The sequence below is a fragment of the Bubalus kerabau genome, chromosome 7 (genome assembly GCF_029407905.1).
Source record: "Bubalus kerabau isolate K-KA32 ecotype Philippines breed swamp buffalo chromosome 7, PCC_UOA_SB_1v2, whole genome shotgun sequence".
Classification (NCBI taxonomy): Eukaryota; Metazoa; Chordata; class Mammalia; order Artiodactyla; family Bovidae; genus Bubalus; species Bubalus kerabau.
Genome location: NC_073630.1, coordinates 95538674 through 95566580, shown reverse-complemented (window position 1 = coordinate 95566580; position 27907 = coordinate 95538674). Strand labels below are relative to the sequence as shown.

Genomic DNA, 27907 nt, shown 5'->3' with positions numbered 1-27907 from the left:
AGATGGGGAAACAATGGAAACAGTGACAGACTTTATTTTCTTAGGCTCCAAAACTACTGCAGATGGTGACTGCAGTCATGAAATTAAAAGATGCTTGCTCCTTGGAAGAAAAGCTATGACAAACCTAGTGAGTATGAGTGTGTTAGTCTCTCAGTCGTGTCCAACTCTTTGCGATCCCATGGATTGGGGCCCTCCAGGCTCCTCTGTGCATGGGATTTTCCAGGCAAGAATACTGGAATTGGTTGCCATTCCCTTCTCTAGGGGATATTCCCAACCCGGGGATTGAACCCAGGTCCCCCGCATTGCAGGCAGACTCTTTACCGTCTGAGTCACTAGGGAAGACTAAGCCTCTAGACAAAGTATTAAAAGGCAGAGACATTACTTTGCCAACAAAAGTCCATCTCATTACAGCTGTGGTTTTTCCAGTAGTCATGGATGGATGTAAGAATTAGACCATAAAGAAGGCTGAGTGCTGAAGAACTGATGCTTTCCAACTGTGGTGTCGGAAAAGACTCTTGAGAGTCCCTTGGACTGCAAGGAGATCAAACCAGTCAATTTTAAAGGAAATCAACCCTGGATATTCATTGTAGGGACTGATGCTGAAGCTGGAACTCCAATATTTTGGCCACCTGATGCGAAGAGTTGACTCGTTGGAAAAGACCCTGATGCTGGGAAGGATTGAAGGCTAGAGGAGAAGGGGATGACAGAGGATGAGAGGGTTGGATGGTATCACCAACTCAATGGAAATGAGTTTGAGCAAATTCCAGGAGATGGTGAAGGACAGGGAAGCCCGGTGTGCTGCAGTCAATGGGTTGCAGAGTCGGACATGACTGAGCAACTGAACAACAACAACAGATAATTGTAGGCTTCCCATATGCCTGGAGCCATGCCAAGCAACACGTCAGTCTTTACAACACCCTTAAATGAGATGTGTATTTTTCTCTCTCCCTGTGACCCTCCCTATCTTTCACTCCCCATTCTTTTGTTTTTACCCACAGGAGCACCAGGTCTTACAATGACTAAGTAACCTGCCCCAGGTCACATAGCTATCAAATAGCAGAGAAAGAAAGCAAAACAAAGCAATCTGACTTCAGAGCCTACGTCATACAACCCTCAATCCTTCCCAAGTAATTCTGATTCCCAAAGTACCTGAGAATTGCCCTAAATCTGATAGAAAAAAGATGCTCACTGAATTCCCGGTGTCTTTTTCAGATTTTCTCTCCGATTTACAGCTCCTTGGAACAGGAAGTGTTTGATAAATGGTGTGTATTGTAACACACTTTCTTATTGTGATCTTGGACCCATTCACATGTCACTTTGTGACTGGGATATCAGGCACTATGGGTGAAAAGTGAAAATGTTAGTTGCTCAGTCATGTCCGACTCTTTGCGACCCCATGGACTACAGCCCACCAGGCTCCTCTGTCCATGGAATTCTCCAGGCAAGAATACTGCGGTGGGCTGCCATTCCCTTCTTTGGGGGATCTTCCCTACCCAGGGATCAAACCCAGGTCTCCTGCATTGCAGGCAGATGCTTTACCATCTGAGCCACCAGGGAGGCCTCCAACTTTGGATAACATTCCAATGATCCCCACTTTTAGATTTGCTACTTAAGGGAAAGCATGTGGCCATAAAGAGAGAAGGAGCTAGTACTTATAAGAGATAGCTATCTTAAGGTAACTTGAGAGCTGTGTGATTTAAAAAATATACCCATAGTAGATTAACAGTCACTCAGATGTGCTTTCTTTAATCAAGATATTTACCCATTCTTTTTTTGAAGACAAGTGATGTTCCATAACAAAGTAGCATACACACATGTGCACATACACACACACATACACACACACTCTTTTACTTCTTCCTTGCACCCCCATGGATTGTAGCCCACCAGGCTCCTCTGTCCAAGGGATTTCCCAGGCAAGAATACTGGGAGTGGGTTGCCATTTCCTGCTTCAGAGGATCTTCCTGACCCATGGATCGAACCCAGATCTCTTGCATCTCCTGCATTGGCAGGCTGATTCTTTACGACTGTGCCACCTGGGAAGCCCCTAAAAAGACACAGACACAGCCTTTTTAGACATGATTCCTGTCAACATAGGACCTTGGCAGCCTTTGCAAAATTTGGACCAGCTTTTCATAGGTGGACAACCAAGACTTGACTTTCTGTTTATGGCAGAATTAACACTTGCTGTTTATGGCATTCCTGACAGGTGGTCACCCAATCATAGGGTAAATTTATCTCATTTACGGCTCACAAAAGTGAATATATTAGATGAATTAAATTCAGCTTGAAATGTGGCATGCTAAATTGCCCCTGGTTGGCTTGGTGGCAGTGCTCAACAAAATAATGAATTCAGTCGGGGCCGAGAGAACATATCTTTTAGCAAAAGGCTTCTTGGCATTTTCAGCCATGTTTGTTAAGTGGGGATAAATTTTCTAAGAGCTTCAATAGCAGCTGAAGGTGGGAGCAATCTGTTTTAGACCATGCAGTTATCCTCTTGTGGCCAAGTCAGACCTGTTACAGAGACTGTTCTATACAATGTGGCAATGCAATCACATTGTTTAGCTCTGCAAAAAATTCTCACTCCTTCAAAAAGGCCATTTTTAAAATTACAACTTATCTTGACTATATGTCAATTTTTTCTTTTTATCCTTGTGCTTTTCTTAACACTTTCTTTGCCATCCAAAAGTGTTCCTCTGATCCATGGTTAATTTTATTTTAGTTTGGACCATAACTTGTTTTCTAAGTATTGTATTAAAAGGATTGTTCCATAGAGAGAATAAGATTTTCTATCTCTTAAAAACTGGCTTTTAAGTATCTGGTGCTTTGTTGTTTTCAAAGTGCTTTAACACACAGAAACTCACTTGATTCTCATGGAAACCCTATGAAGTAGACAGAGAGACACAGTACAATAGGTAACTTGGAGTCTGGGGTCAAATCACTTAATCTAAATCTCTTTCCTTCAGTGCAAAATGGTGTTAATGATAGGAGTTACTGCATAGATGTGTTGTAAAGATGAGTTCCAGACATCCTGGAATGTGAAGTCAAGTGGGCCTTAGCATCACTACGAACAAAGCTAGTGGAGGTGATGGAATTCCAGTTGAGCCATTTCAAATCCTGAAAGATGATGCTGTGAAAGTGCTACACTCAATATGCCAGCAAATTTGGAAAACTCAGCAGTGGCCACAGGACTGGAAAAGGTAAGTTTTTATTCAAATCCCAAAGAAAGACAATGCCAAAGAAGGCTCAAACTACTGCACAATTGCACTCATCTCACACACTAGTAAAGTAATGCTCAAAATTCTCCAAGCCAGGCTTCAGCAACACGTGAACTGTGAACTTCCAGTTGTTCCAGCTGATTTTCGAAAAGGCAGAGGAACCAGAGATAACATCCACTGGATCATTGAAAAAGCAAGAGAGTTCCAGAAAAACATCTATTTCTGCTTTATTGACTATGCCAAAGCCTTTGACTGCGTGGATCACAATAAACTGTGGAAAATTCTGAAAGAGATGGGAATACCAGACCACCTAATCTGCCTCTTGAGAAATTTGTATGCAGGTCAGGACGCAACAGTTAGAACCGGACATGGAACAACAGACTAGTTCTAAATAGGAAAAGGAGTACGTCAAGGCTGTATATTGTCACCCTGCTTATTTAACTTCTATGCAGAGTACATCATGAGAAATGCTGGGCTGGAAGAAGCACAAGCTGGAATCAAGATTGCCGGGAGAAATATCAATAACCTCAGATATGCAGATGACACCACCCTTATGGCAGAAAGTGAAGAACTAAAAAGCCTCTTGATGAAGGTGAAAGAGGAGAGTGAAGAAGTTGGTTTAAAGCTCAACATTCAGAAAACTAAGATCACAGCATCTGGTCCCATCACTTCATGGGAAATAGATGGGGAAACAGTGGAAACAGGGTCAGACTTTATTTTTCTGGGCTCCAAAATCACTGCAGATGGTGACTGCAGCCATGAAATTAAAAGACGCTTACTCCTTGGAAGGAAAGTTATGACCAACCTAGATAGCATATTCAAAAGCAGAGACGTTACTTTGCTAACAAAGGTCCGTCTAGTCAAGGCTATGGTTTTTCCAGTAGTCATGTATGGATGTGAGAGTTGGACTGTGAAGAAAACTGAGCGCCGAAGAATTGATGCTTTTGAACTGTGGTGTTGGAGAAGACGCTTGAGAGTCCCTTGGACTGCAAGGAGATCCAACCAGTCCATTCTAAAAGAGATCAGTCCTGGGTGTTCTTTGGAAGGAATGATGCTGAATCTGAAACTCCAATAATTTGGCCACCTCATGCGAGGGATTGACTCATTGGAAAAACTCTGGCGCTGGGAGGGATTGGTGGCAGGAGAAGGGGACGACAGAGGATGAGATGGCTGGATGGCATCACTGACTCGATGGATGTGAGTTTGAGTGAACTCTGGGAGTTGCTGATGGACAAGGAGGCCTGCTGCTGCTGCTACGTCACTTTAGTCGTGTCCGACTCTGTGCGACCCCATAGATGGCAGCCCACCAGGCTCCCCCATCCGGGATTCTCTGGCCAAGAACACTGGAGTGGGTTGCCATTTGAGGCCTGGTGTGCTGCAATTCATGGGGTCGCAAAGAGTTGGACGCGACTGAGCGACTGAACTGAACTGAACTGAACTTCATAGGTAGACAACCAAGACTTGACTTTCTGTTTATGGCATTCTGTTTATGGCAGAATTAACACTTTCTGTTTATGGCATTCCTGACAGGTGGTCACCTGATCATAGGGTAAATTTGTCTCATTTAAGGCTCACAAAAGCAAACATATTGGATAAATTAAATTCAGCTTGAAATGTGCCATGCTAAATTGCCCCTGGTTGGCTTGGTGGCAGTGCTCAACAAAATAATGAATTCAGTCGGGGTCCAGAGAACATATCTTTTAGCAAAAGGCTTCTTGGCATTTTCAGCCACGTTTGTTAAGTGGGGATACATTTTCTAAGAGCTTCAGTAGCAGCTGAAGGTGGGTGCAATCTACTTTAGACCATGCAGTTATCCTCTTGTGGCCAAGTCAGACCTGTTACAGAGACTGTTCTATACAATGTGGCAATGCAATCACATTGTTTAGCTCTGCAAAAAATTCTCACTCCTTCAAAAGGGCCATTTTTAAAATTACAACTTATCTTAATTATATGTCAATTTTTTTCTTTTTATCCTTGTGCTTTTCTTAACACTTACTTTGCCATCCAAAAGTGTTCCTCTGATCCATGGTTAATTTTATTTTAGTTTGGACAGTAACTTGCTTTCTAAGTATTGTATTAAAAGGATTGTTCCATAGAGAGAATAAGATTTTCTCTTAAAAACTGGCTGTTAAGTATCTGGTGCTTTGTGATTTTCAAAGTGCTTTCACACACAGAAACTCACTTGATTCTCATGGAAACCCTATGAAGTAGACAGAGAGACAGTACAATAGGTAGCTTGGAGTCTGGGGTCAAATCACTTAGTCTAAATCTCTTTCCTTCAGTGCAAAACGGGGTTAATGATAGGAGTTACTGCATAGATGTGTTGTAAAGATGAGTTAATACTGAGCATTGAGTTTAGGTTCATATTAAATACTAATTACAAGTAAGCTAAAATTTTTGTTTTTAAAAATGTTTTAAAATCTATGTGTGCCAATGAAGACTGAAGTTTAAACAAGATCTTTTAAGAATTTTACCAGATGAAACTTAGCTGGTGATGTTGATCTCATGGAAAGAGCTGAGAAGTGTTCCTTCCTCTGTGACTTTTTAAAAAAAAATTTGAGAAGGATAGGTGTTAACTCTTCTCTAAATGTATGCTAGAAGTCACCTATGAAGACATCCTCTCCTTGTCTTTTGTTTATAGTTGTTATGTAGTTCCTAAGGTTTGTTTGACTGTAGCCCTCCAGGCTCCTCTGTCCATGGGGTTTCCCAGGCAAGAATCCTGGAATGAGTTACTATTTCCTTCGCCAAAGGATCTTCCCAACCCAGGGATTGAACACACATCTCCTGCATTGGCTTAGGACCTTTAAAATTACTGATTCAATTTCATTACTGGTAATTGATCTGTTCATATTTTCTATTTCTTCCCGGTTCAGTCTTGGGAGAATACTTCTTTCTAAGAATTTGTCCACTTCCTCTAGGTTCATTTTATTGGCATATAGTTGTTCGTAGTAATCTCTTATGATCCTTTGTATTTCTGTGATGTTGGTCATAATGTCTCCTTTTTCATTTTTATTTTATTGATTTGGACCCTTTCTCTTTTTTTCTTGATGAGTTCAGCTAAAGTTTAATAAATTTTATTTATCTTTTCAAAGAACCAGCTTTTATTTCATTGATCTTTTTTATTCTTTTTTTTAGTCTCTATTTAATTTATTTCTGCTCTGATTTTTATGATTTATTTCCTCTACTAACTGTTGCTCTTCTTCCTCTAGTTCCTTTAGGTAGAAGGTTACATTGTTTATCAATATTCATATCAGTATTATTTCAATTGCCAAGATATGGAAGCAACTTAAGCGTCCATCAACAGATGAATGGATAAAGAAGATGTGGTTTATATACACAAGGGAATACTATTCAGCTATAAAAAAAATGAAAATTTTGCCATTTGCAGGAGCACAGATAGAGGGCATTATGCTAAGTGAAATAAATCAGACAGAGAAAGACAAATACTGTGTTATATCATTTATATGTGAAATCTAAAAAATACAACAAACTAATGAATACAACAAAAAAGAAGCAGACTCATAGATATAGAGAACAAACTATGGTTACTAGTGGGGAGAGGGAGGAGGGGAGGGGCAATAGAGGGGGAGGGAAATAAGAGGTACAGACTGTGCGTGCATGTGTTCTAAGTCACTTCAGTCGTGTCCAACTCCTTATGACTCTATGGACTGAGGCACTCCAGGCTCCTCCAAACTGGTTAAGTATGAAATAAGCTACAAAGATATATTGTACAACATGGGGAATTTAGCCAATATTTTATAATAACTACACACAGAATACAATCTTTAAAACTGTGAATCACTATATTGTACACCTAGGACATATAACATTGTATGGCAGCTATACTTCAATCAAAAATATAAATAAATAATCTTAGCTGGCCAAAATATTAATAAATATATATACAGGCTTCCCAGGTGGTGTTAGTGGTTAAGAATTCACCTGCCAATGCAGGAGATACAAGAGATGAGGTTTCAATCCCTGGGTCAGGAAGATTCCCTGAAGTAGGAAACAGCACTCCACTCCAGTATTCTTGCCTGGAGAATCCCGTGGACAGAGGAGCCTGGTGGGCTACAGCCCATGGGGTCACAAAGAGTTGGACAAGACTGAGCAACTAAGTGTGTGTGTGGGTGTATGCCAACCTTTAGCACAAAAGTTGGCACAAAGCACAATTGCAACAAATAATTATTTCCTTCTATTACTCCCCTGGCAGAGAAGCAAAATACTATTTTAACAGTATTTTACTTTCCTTTAAGCCTATTTGTCATTGCCTGTACAGCCCCAAACATAGGCATTTCTTACTTGTCTATTATTATTATTATTAAAATATATAATTAAACAAGCAAGCAAACTAAAAGAGATTCTTTTAGTGCCTTTAGGTCTTAGTTTTGGTTGCTGCTGTTCATTTTATTTAGTTTAATTATTTTTTGCAAGGCTTCTGCTGATTCTAGACTTGGACTTATTGTTACTATTACAAAATGAATGTTTTAGATCTTTCCCAGGTGGCCCTAGTGGTAAAGAACCCACCTACCAATGCAGGAGACCTAAGAAACGCAGGTTTGATCCTGGGTGGGGAAGATCCCCTAGAGGAGGGCATAGCAACCCACTCCAGCATTCTTGCCTGGAGAATCCCATGGACAGGGAGCCTGGCAGGCTACAGTCCATAGGGTCACAGAGTGAGACACATCTGAAGCAACTTAGCACAGCACAAGATTAAATGTGTCATTATCATCGACTGAAAGCCTAATGCATCCAGGAAACAATAGGGCCTGCTTTTATGCATTAGGTAAAAAAATATTTCAGGTTTCATGGTGCTTAGGCTGCTCTGTTGCTGAGGAAGTCAGTCTACAAGGCAGAGGACAGCTGGTTCCCAGAACTGCTGCTGTGACCAAAATCTCTGTCTCATTCCTAACAATCAATTGTACCATGCCTTGAAAATTCACAGAGCAAGTTAGGCCAGACCATGAGAGAAAAACAATTTTGCTTTCAGTTTATCTGATTAGGCTGTGATAATACCCTCTACAGACCTGTCCATCACCGCCTCACTTAGGTCAGACAAGAGTCTGACCTGAATGCGGGGGTGACAGAGGGCAAACAATGCCAAATTCAGCTTTAGCTGATCTTTGACAGAAGGAAAAAAATGTTTTTCAAGGAGCCTGTTGAGAGTACCACATGAATCCCACATTTTTCATTTTTGACAAGTTAGATCTTAGGTTAACACTTTTTGATATAAAATAGAAAGCAAAACACACAACAGAGACAGACAGATGCTACCCAGTTTCCCAGTTTCTGCTCCCAATCTCTTCCCTGAATTCAATCTCTTCTCTGGATCCACTTAAAAAATTTATTTCCAAAAGCAACATTTTCTTACCTAAGGAATAGATGTTTTTCTAGAAGAAAGAAACCAATTCTATTCAGGCTTTTTAATATATGACATATTTAATTATTTAAAAAATCTTTCAGTTATTAGGAAGAACTAAAATTATGCTCACCGAAGCCCAGCAGTCTTATACTGTCAGCAATCTAATATTCAATGGACTTCAGGCTATTTTGCATGATTAGTTGATTTCTGTGTCAGCTCAGATCCTTTGAGAAACAGATGCCAAAGTGGAACAAGGTGTGATAGACACATATTGGGGGAAACATCTATGGAAGATAAAGGGGAGGAGGATCAGGAGTAGGAGGGGTGAGGCTTCTGGCCACAGTACAGGTCTGACCCCTGTGAGAGGAGACAGGGAAGGAAGGTGACTGAGTAGGAGGAGCTTCAGCCTGCAGTGCAATTCTGAGAAGGTCTGATGGGGAGCCCCCAGAGCAGAGATCAACTGTCATATCAGGCATCAGACAACAGGCATCAGCTAGTATATATACACATACTAGTTTGGATAAGCAAGTGATGTGGATCAACTCTGCTAATAAGATTTAAGTAAAGTCTTGGGCTTTTATCAAGGGAAATTAAAGAATCTACAGATCTTTGAAATGTTCTAGATACTAGTTCTGAATGGATGCTAATTCCTGAAGACCCAAAACACCACTGGAGATCAGTATTCAAAGAGAAGACCTATAGCAGTCAGGTGATACTTGAGGTTTGAACTCAAATCTACCTTACAGGACTTCCTACCCATAAGGAAATGGTTATGTCCTTAGATCTTGAGTGTATAATTGCTGCAAACACACTTGGAAACTGATCTAGTCTCCATACTGGAATGTGGGAAAATGCTGTAGTAAGGCCAAATGGTTGCCAAGATTAATGCCAACATCAGAGACTTAAAAGAAGCAGGTGTGGCAATTCCTAACATTTCCATTTAACTTTCCCGTTTGGCTATGCAGAAGACGTACTCATGTTGGATAACGCAGAAGACGTACTCATGTTGGATAATGCTTATAGATTATTTTAAACTCTATCAGGCAATGCTGATTGTCATTGCTGTTCCTGACATAGTAACTTCACTTGAGCAAATTAACACAAGTATCTGGCATCTGGTACACAGCTCTTGATCTAATTTTTTCCCTTCAAACAATTATCAAGGAACACAAGTCTCTTGCTTTCTACTAATTCTTTCTACTAAGAGGGACAACAGTATACATTCACTGTCTTGCCTCAAGGCTATGTCAACCCTTCTGCTCTGTGCACATCATCTCTCCATGGTCCCCAGAAGTCTTGACCACTTGACATCCCACAGAACACCCCATGAACATCACATGTGACTCCCTCACGAATGATCCCATGTTAAATTGCTCCTCAGGAGCAGAGAGTAGTAAATCTCTTCATGTTTTCCCCTGTATTAAATTTCCTCTGCTGACGTAATCAGTGTAGATTCTATTTACCTATCTGACATCTCAATCCCACTTCACAGATCAAAAATTATGGACCAAACGCTTAAACCAAACAATTATTTATCCACGGAAGTCTGAGTTTCTCCATAAACTCAGATATCTTTTATATGATTGATATAAGTATCACAGGAGATATTCGAACAAATCTTACCACTGGTTTCACAAATCCTTTTGGCCCCCTTCTATGATTCTGGAGTAAATTCTGGTCCTTTGACTAATTTCTTATTGTCTATGGTGCAAAAAGCATGTTGTGGGCTGAATTGTACTGACTCCCATTCATAGTGAAGCTCTAACTCCCAGTTCAGAGTATGACCGTATTTGAACATAGAATCTTTAAAGAGGTGATTAAGTTAAAATGAGGTTGTTAGAATGGGTCCAAATCCAATATTGGATTGGAGAAGGAAATGGCAACCCACTCCAGTATTCTTGCCTGGATAATCCCATGGATGGAGGAGCCTGGTAGGCTACACTCTCCAAGGGGTCGCAAACAGTCAGACACGACTGAGCGACTTCACTTTCACTTAATCCGATATGTGTGCTTGTGTGTGTGCGTGTTCAGTTGTTTCAGTCATATCTGACTCTTTAAGACCCCATGGACTATAGCCCACCATGCTCCGCTGTCCATGAGATTCTCTAGGTAAGAATATTGGAGTGGGTTGCCATGTCCTCCTCAGAGGATCTTCCCAATCCAAGGATCAAACTTGTGTCTCCTGCATTGCAGGCAGATTCTTTACCATTGAGCCACTGAGGACGCCCCCAATACAATATGAGCAATGCTTTGTAAGAAGAGGAAATTCTGACACAGAAAGAGACACCAGGGATGTGCACACACACACACACACACACACACACACACAAAGACCACCTGAGGACACAGTGAGAAGACCACCATCTGCAAACCAAGGACGGGGGAGGCCTCACAGGAAACCAAATCTGCCACCACCTTGATGTTAGACTTCTTGTCTCCAGAACTGGAAGAAAAAACTCAATTGTTCAAGCCATCCAGTCTGTGTGTGGTATTTTGTTATGGCAGCCCTAGCAAACTAATATGTCGCTTCTGGTGTAAACATGTAATATGGTTTTTAAAACCTTCAATAGAAAGAGACATAAGGTCACAAGACAAGGGTGACAGTGTCTTTCCCGTGTGTCCGTTTTGGAGCCTTGGTGCATCTGTGTTTTTACTCCCTACTCCCCACTGTCTTTCCCTCTTTTGACGATTCCTGGTTTGTTTTGTTTTGTTGTGGAGGAGGGGGTTTTTATTTGACCCTCTCTTTCTCCTTCCTTCCCCCAAATTCTATTGCAATGAACTAGTTAATAGTAATGATATTTACATTGCATATCTTATACCTAAAGTCACTTTTAAATTTATCTAGCCCTTAACACTTTCCTGGGGATTCCTAGGTGGTGCTAATAGTAAAAAATCCATCTGCCATGCTGGAGACACAAGAGATGTGGGTTCGATCCCTCGGTCGGGAAATCTCCTGGAGAAGGAAATGGCAACCCAGTATTCTTGCCTGGAAAATTCCATGGACAGAGGAGCCTGGCAGGCCATGGTCCATGGGGTCACAAAGAGTCAGACACGACTGAGCACACACACATACACACAACGCTTATCCTTGGGTAATATTAAAAAAACTTTTGGTAATGGCTGAAATCCATGCACACATAATCCAGAAGAATTATACACACAACTTCTAACTCAAGTATAAAAATCCCAATGATAATGAATTAGAAGTATGCCTCCATATGATAACAAACATACAAGTTAACCCTCTTTGATCCTCACAGGAACCTTGTGAATTACAAGGAGTAAGTATATTATCCATGCTTTACAGATAAGGAAATTGAGGCCAGGAGACATTGAGCACAAGCTAGGCTGTAAGACCGTGAGGAGGAACGTGGGTACCTGCTACAGGGCCCCCAGCTCCTTTTCACCGCTCTTAATGCCACTCACAGAAGTAGTCAAGAAAGCTGAGACCCTAACGCTAGCATTTGTTAAACTGTCTGGACATCACTTTAGCCAAAGCACAGAGAAGACACAATGCAGGTAGGAGGAGATTTTACAGTTTTCTGTGCCGTGGCCTAGACACCACCATGACTCAGCAGCAGTGAAAGGGAAAAGTGGATCATGGCACCATATCTGGCTGCATGAGATTTTCCCCCATTGATTTTTTTTCCTCCATCCACTGCTCCGACTGATCCTGTCTAGTGAATGAGGCCTGACGGCAAACCCAAGCCTGCATAAAAAGCTCCCTGCTGCCGCGCTGTCACAGCCGCTCAACCTAGGCTCGCAGGAGCTTGGGCAAGCGGAAGAATCCTTTGTCTTCAGACTATGACAAGAGTGGAAAAAAATCCCAACTATTCGGCTGTGTAGCATCATTCAAGCATGCTTTAATGGAGAAGGTCTGATGAGGAATGCAGCCTTTGAAAAATCGAGCTTTAAAAACTCCCAGAGCATTCTCACTGTACAATTCCACACCATTAACATTAATAGGATTCAAACTACAAACCAGAGATTATGTTACTATTTTACCCAGTTCGATGGCCACGGAGGCGTCTTTTCTTTACTGGTTATGTTCAAAGAGATCTTGGCCTGTTATAATAATCAAATGTGCAGGAGAAAACATCCCTTCTCTTCCTAGATTCTATAAAAGAATAAAAGAAAAGCCAATTTTCAAGTCCCAAATGAGACGCAGCTGCCCCAGACCCCTCCATACCCCCCTTCTTCTCCTGCTGTTGACCTATTAATAGATTCCTGCTCTTGAGTTTATCTCAGCTTTCCAAGGGGAGCTGGGCCTAAAATCAGTTTGAATAGTTTTTGAAAGTACCCAGAGGCTCTTTCCAAACACAGAGCACAGGGTTCTGGCAGGTAAAATTCACTTATATTTTTTTCCTCTACAGTTTCTTCCAAAGCAATTCAAGAGCATTCACTGCCAACACTGTCGTGCATGCATGCTTAAAATGTTCCCAATTTAAAAAAAAGAAAAAGGCAAGGAAGGCTAAAATGCACTTCAGAAGTGTGTTTGATGGGAGATTTATTTCATGTGTGAGTTATATCTCAATAAAACTGTTTTTGTTTTTAAGCATATGTGTAGTTGGGAAGGGGAGAGAGAGATAAATATGATTGAATATAGAATGCTCCTGCACTGACAGGCAGTGGTAATGGGAAGTTATTGCTTAATGGGTATAATTTCAGTTTGGGAAGATGAAAAGTTCTGAGGATGGACAGTGGTGATGGTTGCAAGACATATAAATGCACTTAACACCCCTGAGTTATACACTAGAAAAAATGGTTACAATGGTAAATATATGTATTGCATATTTTACCATAGTAAAAAGTCATCATTCTAAGTAACAAAAACCATTACTACATCAAGACTACATGTTTACTGCAGAAATCTAGAGAAAGAAATGAAAAAAGAGGAAAAGATAAATCACTTAAAATACTATTATCTAGACACAACCATTTTTAATACTTTTCTATAAATAGCCTCCCAAATTTTGCCAAAAACAAATAAATAAAACTCAGGTAGTACTCGGTGTATTATTTAGCAATTTGCTTCTCACTCAGTAGGAGCCTGGTGGGCTGCAGTCCATGGGGTCACGAAGGGTCAGACACGACTGAGCGACTTCACTTTCATTTTTCACTTTCCTGCATTGGAGAAGGAAATGGCAACCCACTCCAGTGTTCTTGCCTGGAGAATCCCAGGGATGGGGGAGCCTGGTGGGCTGCTGTCTATGGGGTTGCACAGAGTCAGACACAACTGAAGTGACTTAGCAGCAGCAGCAGTACATATATATATCTTTCCATGCTTAGATCAGTAGATTTACAGGTAGAGTTAGCCTTTCATATATGCAGCTTCAACCAATCATGGATCAAAAATATTTGAAAAAAAGATTCCAGAAAGTTCCAAAAAGCAAAACTTGAATTTGCTGCATGCTGGCAACTATTTGAATAGCATTTACATTGTACGTATAACTATTTACAGGGCTTCCCAGGTGGCACTGGTGGTAAGGAACTCGCCTGCCAAGGCAAGAGACATCAGAGACACAGGTTCGATCCCCGGATCGGGAAGATCCCCTGGAGGAGGGCATGGCAATGCGCTCCAGTATTCTAGCCTAGAGAATCCCATGGACAGAGAAGCTTGGCAGGCTACAGTCCATAGGGTTGCACAGAGTCAGGCACGACTGAAGCAACTTAGCACACAGTGCACATTACTATTCACACCTCATGTACATTGTATTAGGTATTATGATTAATCTAGAGATAATTTAAAGTATACAAGAGCATGTGCTTAGGTTATATGTAAATATAAGGGACTTGAGCTTCCAAAGATTCCAAGAAAAGGTGCTGGAACCAGTTCTCCCTTAAATACTGGAGTGAAGTGAAGTGAAGTCGCTCAGTCGTGTCCGACTCTTTGCGACCCCATGGACAGTAGCCTACCATGCTCCTCCGTCCATGGGATTTTCCAGGCAAGAGTACTGGAGTGGGGTGCCATTGCCCTCCCCAGAGGATCGTCCCAACTCAGGGATCTAACCTGGGTCTCCTGCGTTGTAGGCAGACGCTTTACCATCTGAGCCGCCAGGGAAGGGCTTAAATACCAAGGGATGACCGTGTGTGTGTGTGGGTGGGTGGGTGTACACACTGCATCTGAATCATCATTTCTAGTGGCCCCACAGTTGTTAGACATTTAGGTTAGTCCTCTTTTTTTGCTCTCTTACATAGCATATCAGTAAACATCCTTGTACGTACATCTTGGATGATTTTGTCTTTAGGATAAACCCAGAGTTATACAATTGCTAAGGATGCACATTTTTCAGAGTTAGCCCTTGGTGCTCTCCCGAAAGGGCTTCCCCGATGTCTCAGATGGTCTGAACCAATTTGAACTTCCATGGATATGTGTGAAATTACTACTCTCTCTCATCTTTCTTCAAAATTAGAGGTTAAAAAAAAAGTTCTTAGTGAAATAAATCAGACAGAAAAAGACAAATACTGTATATTTGCACATTTATGTGGAATCTAAAAAGTAAAACAAATGAACAAATACAACAAAATAGAAACAAACTCACAGAGGTAGAGGACAAACTAGTGGTTAACAGAAGGGAATAGGGTGGGGGGAGGGAGCAAAATGGTAAAGACAATTTATGCAAACTACCAGGTATAAAATAAATAAGTTACAAGTTTGTAATGTGTAGCACAGAGAATATAGTCAATATAATAACTTTGTATAATCTATAAAATTACTGAATTACTATTTTGTATGCCTGAAACTAATATAATATTGTGAGTCAACTATACTTCAATTGTCAAAAATTCTATCTCACTAAAATTTTTATTTCTTTAAATGCTAAGGATAATAAACGTTTTTCCTAAATATGCCACAACTCTGTTATTCTTTTCTTAGGAATTGCATGTTCATGTCCCTTGCCAGTTTAGCTTTTGTATGGATTTTTTCCTTATTTATATGTAATAGTCCTTTTATATTAAGAATCCTACCTGTATCATATCATTTATCATATCATTTTAGTTTATGGAGCTTTTGCCATATAAATATTTTCAAATATTTTATCAATTTAAAATATTTATCATTTTATTATTCAAATGCATTATCTTTTCTTTCCCTTATAGTATTTGCCTTTTCTATCATACTTTCCTTCCTCCAAATTATATAAATATTTATCTATATTTTATTTTAAAATATGACATAATAAAGGCCATATCTGAAAAACTCGTAACTAATGTCACACTCAATGGTGAAAGCCTGAAAGCTTTTTCTCTAAGATCAGGAATAAGACAAAGACACCCATTTTCGGAACTTCCCTGGTGGACTGGTGGTTAAGAATCCACCTGCCAACGCAGGGGACATGGGTTCCATCCCTGTCAGGAAGATCACACGTGCCACAGGGCAACTAAGCCCATGTGCCATGACTACTGAAGTCTGCGTGCCTAGAGACCATGCTCTGCAACAAGAGAAGCCACCACAAGAGGCCACACACCACAATGAAGATCTAGCACAGCCTAAATAAATAAATTTTTTTTTTAAAGACACCAGTTTTCACTACTTCTGTTCAGCATAATATTGGAAGTTTTAGCCAGAGCAAGTAGGCAAGGGAAAGGAATAAAAAACATCCAAACTGGAAACAAAGAAACAAAATTATCTCTATTTGACCTGACCTTAGATGTAGAAAACCCCAAAAGTCACACACACACACAAACACAGAATTAATAAACAAATTGATCAAAACTAGAGGATACAAAATTAACATACAAAAATTAGCTGTATTTCTAAACATAACAATGAACAAACCAAAAAGGAAATTAAGAAAACAATTCCAGTTACAACAACATCAAAAAGAAAAATTCTTTAGGAATAAACTTAACCAAGAAGGCTAAAGACTATGTACTGAAAACTGTAAAACATTACTGAAAGATTAACAATGACATAAATAAGTAGAAAAACAGCCCATGTTTGTCTCTTGAAAGACTTAGACTTGTTAAAATGTCAATACTACCTGGAGAGATTGATATATTCAATGCAATCTCTATCAAAATCCAATGAAATTTTTGCAGAAAAGTCCGACCTAAAATTTATATGTAATCTCAAGGGATCCCAAATAGCCAAAAACTCCTTTTTTAAAAAAAAAGAACAAAATTATAGGTCTCATACTTCTAGATTTCAAAACTCTTAATTAAAAAACTATAGTAATCAAAATAGTGTTGTCTTGGCATACAGACAAACATATAGACCAGTGGAATAGAATAAACAGCCTAGAAATAGACTACAAATACAGCCAAATGATTTTCTGCAAGGGTCTAAGACCATTCAATATTCAAAAGACAGTCTTTTCAAGATATAGTATTGGGAAAGCTGAATATTCACATGCAAAAGAATGAAGTTGGGCCTTTACTTTACACTACACACAAAAGTTAACTCAAAATGAATCAAATAAATATAAGAGCTAAAACTATAAAACTCTTAAAAGAAGATACAAAGGAAAAGGCTCATGACATTAACTTTGATCGTGATTTCTTAGATAGAACACCTTAAATGTAGGAAACAAAAGAAAAAATTGTGTGCTTCATCAAAATTAAAAACTTTTGATCATCAAAGGACACTATCAACCTGGTAAAAAGTCAATCGACAGAATGGGAGAAAATACTTGCAAATCATACAGCTGATAAGGGATTAGTATTCAGAATATATAAGGGCTTCCCTGGTAGCTCAGCTGGTAAACAATCCACCTGCAATGCAGGAGACCCTGGTTCAATTCCTGGGTTGGGAAGATTCACTGGAGAAGGGATAGGCTACCCACTCCAGTATTCTTGGGCTTCCCTGGTGGCTCAGCTGGTAAAGAATCCTCCTGCAATGTGGGAGACCTGGGTTCGATCCCTGGGTTGGGAAGATCCCCTGGAGAAGGGAAAGGCTAAGGCCCGTCTAGTCAAGGCTATGGTTTTTCCTGTGGTCATGTATGCATGTGAGAGTTGGACTATGAAGAAAGCTGAGCACCAAAGAATTGATGCTTTTGTACTGTGGTGTTGGAGAAGACTCTTGAGAGTCCCTTGGACTGCAAGGAGATCCAACCAGTTCATCCTAAAGGAGACCAATCCTGGGTGTTCTTTGGAAAGACTGATGCTAAAGCTGAAACTCCAATACTTTGGCCACCTCATGCGAAGAGTTGACTCATTGGAAAAGACTCTGATGCTGGGAGGGACTGGGGGCAGGAGGAGAAGGGGACGACAGAGGATGAGATGGCTGGATGGCATCACTGACTCGATGGACGAGAGTCTGAGTGAACTCTGGGAGTTGGTGATGGACAGGGAGGCCTGGCATGCTGCGATTCATGGGGTCGCAAAGAGTCGGACACGACTGAGCAACTGAACTGAACTGAACTGAACTGAACCCACTCCAGTATTCTGGCCTGGAGAATTCCATGAATGATATAGTCCATAAAGAACTATAGAAGAACAACAGCAAAACAACCTAATTTAAAAATGGGCAAAGAAGTTGAACAGACATTTCTCCAAAGAATATATATAGATGGCCAACAAGCTCATGAAAAAATATTCAACATCACAAGTCATTAAGGAAGGCAATAAAATCCACAATGAGATACCATTTCACACCAGTTAGGTGAGCTGTTTTTTAAAAGGATGAGGAGGAGAGAAGGAGAAGAAGAAAAGTAACAAGTCTTGGCAAGGATGTGGAGAAACTTATTTCATTATTTTGCATGTAAATTTTTAATTCACTAGGTTTTATTTTGGTGTTACAAATGAAGTAGAGCCAGTTTTTATCTTTCCTGGTCACAATATTATTATTAAATTATCCTTTTCTCCCTTCTTGTTCCTGCTCATTTAAAGTTTCTCTTTCATCATATACTAATTCTTTTTTTATGTAGTGAACCCATTTCTAAATTTTCTGTTTTGTTCCATGGTGTCATTGCCCAGTCAATTTGTTCCTGCCTCATACTTCAAAGTATCTCACTTTAAGGTATAATTTTATATGATACAAAATGCACAGGTCTTCAGGATCCAATTCAATGAGTTTTGGCAAATACCTACAGATAACCCACACTACTATTAAGATATAAATGTTTCAATCACCCAGAGAGATGCTTTGTGCTTCAGTCAGTCCCCAACCATTGAGTTTTGCCTGCTCTAAATATTCCTGGACGTGGGATAATTCATGCACTCCCCTGTGTTCTACCTTCTTTCGTTCAGCACAATGTTTCTGTGGTTGATTTATGTTGTTGTACATACCCGTAGTTTATTGCTTTTTATGGTTAAGTGAATTCCATTGTGTGGATGTGCCATATTTCTTTACCCATTTCCTATTGGTACATATTTAGATTGCTTCTAGTTTGGAGCTATTATGAATACAACTGCTACAAACATTTCTGTGCAAGTCTTTTTATAAACATATATTTTCATTTTCCGTGGTAAACCAATGACTTAGAGATTTAAGATCCTGATATCTGACTACAAGGAAGGGCACTCTACCTTTGGAGAAGATCCTAGAATCCATGGCCTAGGTTCTCTGAACATGCCATGTTAGGTCTCATTTCCTAAGCTGTCTCAAGAACAACTTTTTAGATTGTCCTGACTCCCTAAATAATTCGGGCACTGCAGTGTTTTCATTAAAGCTTCATTTGATTGTCTTCCTCTACTACTTTAAATTTGTCAGTCAAATCAATACTGAGTGTTCAACATGGTAATATCTATTTTGTGATTCTTCTTTATTCTTTCTCCTTTTTTATTTTTTTCCTTTCTATAACCAGAATAGAAGTGAGTTTTTTTTTCTTTACAATTCAATGATTTTTAACACAAAGTTGTACACCCATCACTGCCATCTACTTTCAGAACATTTAATCACCTCAAAAGGAAACTTTATACCATTTATAATTACTCTCCATTTCCACCCCTAGGCTTTAGTTCAGTTCAGTTCAGTCGCTCAGCCGTGTCTGACTCTTTGCGACCCCATGAATCGCAGCACGCCAGGCCTCCCTGTCCATCACCAACTCCCGGAGTTCACTCAGACTCATGTCCATCGAGTCAGTGATGCCATCCAGCCATCTCATCCTCTGTCGTCCCCTTCTCCTCCTGCCCCCAGTCCCTCCCAGCATCAGAGTCTTTTCCAATGAGTCAACTCTTCGCATGAGGTGGCCAAAGTATTGGAGTTTCAGCTTTAGCATCATTCCTTCCAAAGAAATTCCAGGGCTAATCTCCTTCAGAATGGACTGGTTGGATCTCCTTGCAGTCCAAGGGACTCTCAAGAGTCTTTTCCAACACCACAGTTCAAAAGCATCAATTCTTCGGCGCTCAGCCTTCTTCACAGTCCAACTCTCACATCCATACATGACCACAGGAAAAACCATAGCCTTGACTAGACAAACCTTTGTTGGCAAAGTAATGTCTCTGCTTTTGAATATGCTATCTAGGTTGGTCATAACTTTCCTTCCAAGGAGCAAGCGTCTTTTAATTTCATGGCTGCAGTCACCATCTGCAGTGATTTTGGAGCCCCCCAAAAATAAAGTCTGACACTGTTTCCACTGTTTCCCCATCTATTTCCCATGAAGTGATGGGAACAGATGCCATGATCTTCGTTTTCTGAATGTTGAGCTTTAAGCCAACTTTTTCACTCTCCACTTTCACTTTCATCAAGAGGCTTTTGAGTTCCTCTTCACTTTCTGCCATAAGGGTGGTGTCATCTGCATATCTGAGGTTATTGATATTTCTCCCGGCAATCTTGATTCCAGCTTGTGCTTCGTCCAACGCAGCGTTTCTCATGATGTACTCTGCATAGAAGTTAAATAAGCAGGGTGACAATATACAGCCTTGACGTACTCCTTTTCCTATTTGGAACCAGTCTGTTGTTCCATGTCCAGTTCTAACTGTTGCTTCCTGACCTGCATACAAATTTCTCAAGAGGCAGATCAGGTGGTCTGGTATTCCCATCTCTTTCAGAATTGCCCACAGTTTATTCACACAGTCAAAGGCTTTGGCATAGTCAATAAAGCAGAAATAGATGTTTTTCTGGAACTCTCTTGCTTTTTCCATGATCCAGCGGATGTTGGCAATTTAATCTCTGGTTCTTCTGCCTTTTCTAAAAGCAGCCTGAACATCAGGAAGTTCACGGTTCACGTATTGCTGAAGCCTTGCTTGGAGAATTTTGAGCATTACTTTACTAGCGTGTGAGATGAGTGCAATTGTGCGGTAGTTTGAGCATTGTCTTAGGCAATCATTAATCTCCTTTCTGTCTCTACAGATCTCCCTCTTCTGGACATATATAATATGTGCTTTATTGTGCCTGGCTTCTTTAACTGAGCCTAATATTTTTGAGGTTAATCCAGTTGTAACATGTATCAACATTCAGTTCTTTTTTTAGGTGCTAAACAGTATTTTATCATATAGCTATACCACGTTTTGTTTATCCAGTTCATGGGCATTTGGATTTTTTCCACTTAACAGCTATTGCAAACAATGCAGCTATGAACATCTGGAATATGTCTTTTTTCAAAAATATATTTTATTTTTAATTATTTGTGTGCCAGGTCTTAGTTGCAACATGTGGAATCTTTTCAGTTGCAGAATGGGAAGTCCCTGAGTATGTCTTTGTATTGACATATGTTTTCATTTCTCCTGGGTATATACTGGGTTGGCCAAGAAGTTTGGGTTTTTCCACAACAGCTTACGGGAAAACTCAAACGAACTTTTTGGCCAACCCAATACTTAGCCGTCTAATTGTTGGGTGATACAGTAACTCCATGTTTAACATTTTAAGAACCTGCCATCTGTTTTTCCAAAGTGACGGAACCATTTTACATTTCTACCAGCAATAAATGAAAAGGTATGTTTTTAACCTTTATGAAATGACATCATAAATGGGACAAACCAAGGAATTCTAAGAAGAATGCATCTTTTCCCCTGCATGAGAGATGGAAGGTTGGGAGTTGATTTTCTTCTGTACTACTTTCTGAATCTATTTTCTATTCCACAGGCTCCCTGGAGCTACAGTGGGCATGCATGTGCTCAGCAATCAATGCCATGGGGCTAGAATGAACACTGACTTTCCAAGACCTCCTTCATTATGATGAAAAGCCCCTCCCTGTGTGCACACACGCACACGCACACACACACAAACACAACTTTTTTTAATGCTTGTTAATTTCCACTACTACAAAGAAGGAAATACTTATCTTCCTTACCTTCTCTCTCTTTTTTTGATAGACGATGTATTTATTGCTCTCTTACTCAGAGTTCAGACTACTATAAAAGTACTTTAGCTGAAGGAAGTAACAACGCCTTTTGCATTGTTATATTCAAATAGGAACACAGAGGAGAGAAGACTGGAAGCATATTTAGTTGATCTTGAGCTGCCAATTTCATATAGCTGACAACCTGAATTATATGACATAAAATGCATTCATTATTCTATCCATTCAAGAGTAAGTTGAGGTTTAAGGCAGATTAATGGCTGTCACATGGAGCTACTGTTTGTCAGTCTTCAGTGAACTCAAGCAAAAAACAAGGGAATTAGGAATGGACAACCTAGGGAGCCAAAGAATATTCATATGGTGGAGAAACAGCTCCAAAAGAAAAGCAGCTTCTGGTACTGAATTTGGCAGTGGTACAAGTTACACCAGGAAACTACATTTCAGTGTTGAAAAGTTATTCTGTTATTTAGGGGTTGGGGTGGGTTTTAAATTATATTTTATTGCTTGCTTAGGTGCCAAACTTCATACCACTGACAGATTATACTGGAATCTGTCCAAATATTCTGTCAAATATGTCAAATGTGTCAAATATTCTGGACCGAAAAATAGTATGTTGTCCACCTTGCTTCTTGTGCTGTGTGTATAGAATTAATTGAGAAAGAAAAGAAGCAACATAACTAACATTCTAGAAAAGAAACTATGCTCAGAGACAAAAATCAGATCTAATTTTCTCTGTCTATTCTGCTCAAGAACCACATTTTCTCTAACCATTCACCTACAGAACCTGAAGAATAAAAGGACCTATGGAACAAAAGACAGACTGGATCTTCCTCTCAGAGGGGAGGGGAAAGTGTCTTGCGGCTTGATTGATACAGAAAATAGAAGCCAGGATGAAAACAGTGAGGCTCACCAACCCATTCAATGGAGAAAATGAGAAAGGCAGGCCCATGGGGAGCAGGCAGAAGATGAAAGGGAGACTTGCAAAACATCACATCTAGGAATGAATTTCTCCTTTCCTTAGCACCCAAGAAAATATTAGGTCTAAGGAAGTATGAGATTCCTCCTGTTTGAATTCCAGAGCAGAGTGGAAAGAGATTTAGATTAGATTTTAAGTTCTGGCTTTCACATTAGTAAGCATTCCCTAAACAGTGGTTATTTTAGTTTAGGACTCCCCAGTAGCAGACTCTGAGACAAGAATTCAAATGAGGGGCTTCCCTGGTGGTCCAGTGGTTAAAACTCTTCCAATGCAGGGGGCACAGGTTCGATCCCTGGTGAGGGAACTAAGATCCCACATGCCATGTGGCATGGCCAAGAAACAAAAATAAATAAAAAATAAAATTAAAAACAAAAGAATTCAAAAGCAAAGGGTTTCTCTGGGAAGTAAAGAAAGCTCAGAGCAAAAGTGGGCAAAAGAGATAAGAGAAGGAAAGCAGTCCCATTTTCAAGCCAGCCATCACCATGGGCAACTCCAGGGAAAACATCACCTCCCTCTCACCTCATTCAAGGGATGAAATAGCTGAGATCTTCACTCAGTCATGGGTTGAGAGTTGCTCCCAGAGTCATTAACCAAAGGAGGAGGCAAAAGAAAGTCCACAGGCAAAGAAATCAAGATGCTGACAAGTAGCAAAGTGTTGGTCGCTCAGTCGTGTCTGACTCATCGCAATCCCATGGACTGTAGCCCTCCAGGCTCCTCTGTCCATGGAATTCTCCAGGCAAGAATACTGTAGTGGCAGCCATTCCCTTCTCCAGAGAAAGTCCAGCCTTTGTGCGGGGGCAGTGAAAGGCTGAGGGAAGGTGAGTGGTGGCACCTGGGTCAGCTGCAAGTGACACGAAAGTAACCAGAGAACACATTCCCTCTTGGGGTGCAGGGACCTTGTTTGCTGTAGTTTCCTTGATCGTGTCACATTTTAGGCACTCAATAAATACTGTATTAGTGAATACATGATAATAACTTGGCTTTAATCCTAGCACCATCATCTGTGGAAAACCTCTTTTCTCACATGTAAAAACAAACCTTCTTCTATTATCAATAATAAATGACAGAACCTAACATAGAGCCTGACCCGCAGAGGGAACCAAGTAAATAGAAATATTGTTATTATACATCCATTTCCTTTTTTCGTGGTCCTCCCTCCTTTGCTTTGCTTTTCTCTCACAGAAATGAAAGGCGGCTGGAGCACTTGATAGTCCTTGAGTTTTGAAATCTTCAATGTATCTTGGTCCATATGAACGGTTTCTTCCTAAATGTCTGATTCACTGACTTTCATATATAGGGGAAGCTGTGATAGCAATTCTTTCAAGAGAAAACCAACACTTGTTAGTTTTGAGCCAAGACCACCACTATGGAACCATGAATGAGTTTTGAAGATCGAGACTAACCCTTTTAACGTGACTGCTGCTTATACTAAGGTCAATGGTTGCCTTTTTCTGACCTGCTGCTCATCAGTAATTACTCCAAAGTGAAAATATGAAAAAAAAAAAAAAAAATCAAGGAGTAAGAAGAAAGTGTCAGGTATTTTCTGCTTTCTCATTCCCCAAAGTTCACTCACTCTCCCTACTCTTTTAAGGTTTTATCTCAATACTCAACATGTATATTTCTTTCAAGTATCTAGTAAGATTCCAGGTCTGAATTCCAATAGCTCATTTCCCAATTTCCATGAAACAAACCCTGAAAAACGTTAACTTCTCAGAGGATGGCACATAAGACGATAAAAGATTAAATTATACCCATACAACTTTCTTCATAAAAAATTTAACTTCTCAAAGGAAAAGAGTAAGTCCATTAGCTGTAGGAGTTCAATATTTCTTATCTTCCAGCAAACGTGTAACTCAGGATATAATTCAATACCCAAAGTGCTAGGCACTTAGTCCAACTAACCTGAAGAATGCTTATTTCACTTAACTAGCTTGTGTTTTGAGATCTTCTTAAAATGTTGAGATCTTTAGAGTTTAGTATCCGTCTAAACCAGGTTTCCAGGAGCCAAGAACAGGTGAGGGTTAAGGCCACTTGGTGGACACTCCTCCATGAAAGACCATCTGTTGTGCTGCTGAGCTTATAACCAGGTCTCTTTACCAAGTTTCAGTGGCATGAACTTAAAACCTCCCAGAAAATCAGCACTCTACCAGTTTGAAACTCAAAACTGATCGTGATTCAAATGTAGGTGTTTTCATCGACCCGCCTGGGGTCAAACCATTATCTTTCCTCCACCAGTTTTCACCCTTTGCAGCCTCTTTTCCCTCACTCTCCTTTTCAGTGTTACGTTTTTATCCTCTATGTTTCTGAAAAGAACAGTGGGCTAGATGACATATTGTATTAGTTTCTTATTGCTGCTTGTAACAAAGTACCCTGGAATTGGGTGGCTTCAAACAACAGAAATGTATCATCTAACAGTACAGGAGATCCTAGCTCAAATGGGTTTTACTGGACTAAAATAAGATTTCAGCAGTGTCATGTTCTTTTTAGAAGCTCCAGAGGAGAGTTGCTTCCTTGCTCTTTTCCAACTTCTCAAGGTCACCTGCATTCCTTGGCTTGTGCCCTCCATCAATCTGCTTGCATCTCTCTCCTCTCACCTACAGCCTGTGCTCCACGATAGGAGAAGCTACCACAATGAGAAACTGGAGCAACACAACAAAGAGTAGCCCCTGCTTGCCACAACTAGAGAAAGCCTGTGCAAAGCAACCAAGACCCAGTGCAGCCAAAAATAAATAAATGGAAGGGGAAAAAGGAGTTGGCACAAAAAATCACCTGGAGTTTAATTAAATGTAATTGGCCCATCCCACTATAAGTAGAGACAGAATCATGGTGTGATATACCGTCTTTTCATGCCCTGCATTTAAATTCCATCCAAGGTCCTTTCTGTAACTTACAAGGTCCTCTTTGATCTGACCCCTGACTCATTTGCATTTGGATGTCACACTACTCTCTTGCCTGCTGCTGCTGTTGCTAATTCGCTTCAGTCGTGTCTGACTCTGCAACTCCATAGATGGCAGCCCACCAGGCTCCCCCGTCCCTGGGATTCTCCAGGCAAGAACACTGGAGTGGGTTGCCATTTCCTTCTCCAATGCATGAAAGTTAAAAATGAAAGTGAAGTCTCTCAGCCATGTCCGACTCTTCACAACCCCATGGACTGCAGCCTACCAGGCTCCTCCGTCCATGCGATTTTCCACCGAGAGTACTGCTCTTGCATACCACTATATACTAAAACTATGTCCCTTCCAAAATGCATATGTTGAAACCTACTCCCCCAATGTGACGGTATTTAGAGGTGGGTCCTTTGGGTGGTGATTAGGTCATGAGGATAGAGCCCTCATAAATGGAATTTGTGCCATTATAAAGGAAACCTCAGAGAGTTCCCTTGCCCTTTCTACCATATGAGGACACAGTGGGAAGATGCCATCTATGGACCACGTAGTGGGCCCTCCCCAGATACTGAGTCTGCCAGTGCCTTGATCTTGGACTTCCCAGCCTCCAGAACGGTGAGAAATAAATTTCTGTTTGTAAGTCACCCAGTCTATGACATTCTGTTATAACAGTCCAAACAGTATAAGACACCTACTCTACTCCCCAATGCCTTTCTTCATGTTTCTAAAACATTCCAAGACTTTCCTTCTTCAGCCTAACTTATAAACCTCTTTTACATCTGATTTCTTACATCGTATCCACCAGGTTTTAACTCAGAAGTCATCTTATCAGAAAACTCTTCTCTAATTACCCTATTTAAAGTAAACCCTATTCCCCATACCTTCTACCCAACGGATACTACCATTCTGGAATCCATCTTTCTTTTTTTGTAATAAGTAAGTAAGTAAGTGGAGTCACTCAGTCGTGTCCGACTCTTTGCAACCCTGTGGACTGTAGCCTACTAGGCTTCTCCATCCATGGGATTCTCCAAGCAAGAATACTGGAGTGGGTTACCATTTCCTTCTCCAGGGGATCTTCCCAACCCAGGGATCGAACCTGGGTCTCCCGCATTGGAGGTAGACGCTTTAACCTCTGAGCCACCAGGGAAGATTATAATAAAACTGACCAATTCTGAAATTATCATATATAAACATGCTTTCCACTAGTCTATTTCTACTACACTATAAGCTCCACAGGAGCAGGGAATTATCTGTTCAGGTAGAAACTATCAACAATTATCCATTTAGGCCATGATACAGAAAGTCAGTCAAGTATCATCTTTGTTACGTGAGTTGCTAACTTTGGTATCTACTACTCTCCCACCAGTCCATAATATCACATCATAACTAAACTTTGGATGTGTTTTGTCATTTCTAAGCACCGTTGTATAGTTTAATCCTTTGAATAGTTATAACAATTCCATTAGATGAGAATTTCCATTTTTAAAGATGAGGACACAGGTTTAGGAAAGCTGTGTTACTTGCCACAGTGACACAGCCGGTTAAGACTATGGTAGAAATGAAATTTGGTTATTTTCACTCCAAGCCCTACAATTTCTGGGATGTGTATTTTGCTATCCTGGACAGCCTTGATTAAAATGAAAAGAAAAAAGATAACATAGAAGTTATAACCCTAAAGCAATACAGATATATCAAAGGGCATTTAAAAATAAAGACTTTAGTTAGATCTCATAAATCTCTAAGGTAAAATGCAGTTCAAGTTCGAGAAGGATATAATGAATAGATGTATGAATGGCTGAGGAATGAAAAAAAAGTACATGACCTAAGAGGAAATTCAGGCTCAGATGCCCAGGACAGAGAGTTCTTCACATTAGTCTGTGAAGTTAGAAAAGCCTCCTCTGAAGTCAGGAAGGAACTGTCACTTCCATTCTATAGATGGAGATACACAAGTTCTCTTTTGCAGAGATAGTCATTAGAATGGGGGAGAAACAGTGCTCAGATTTAGCAGAGTCTTTGCCTCACTTCATTTTGTTGATAAGGGCCCAGGATGTCAGAGCACGAGAGATGGGTGGGACGAATGGAGTGGGAGAACAGTGACTCTGCAGCTCTTTAGATCAAGATGTTCGATGTTCGAAGTACCTCAAAAGAAGAGAAGTGGAAAAATCTGTCTGTGGGTTAGTTAAGATCCAGAATGTCCTTTGGGGTTTTGCTTTTTCAAAGATTGATAGAAAGTCTCTTGTTATGTGTTTCCAATCACATTGTGGATTCACTAAGATGAAACC

General features: G+C 40.3%; 1 protein-coding gene across 3 annotated transcripts in view; it reads right to left on the bottom strand.

Annotated features, from left to right (window-relative positions):
- SHROOM3 (shroom family member 3) overlaps window positions 1-27907 on the bottom strand; it is a 342494-nt gene that overhangs the window by 295896 nt on the left and 18691 nt on the right. The gene's annotated exons all lie outside the window — the stretch shown is intronic.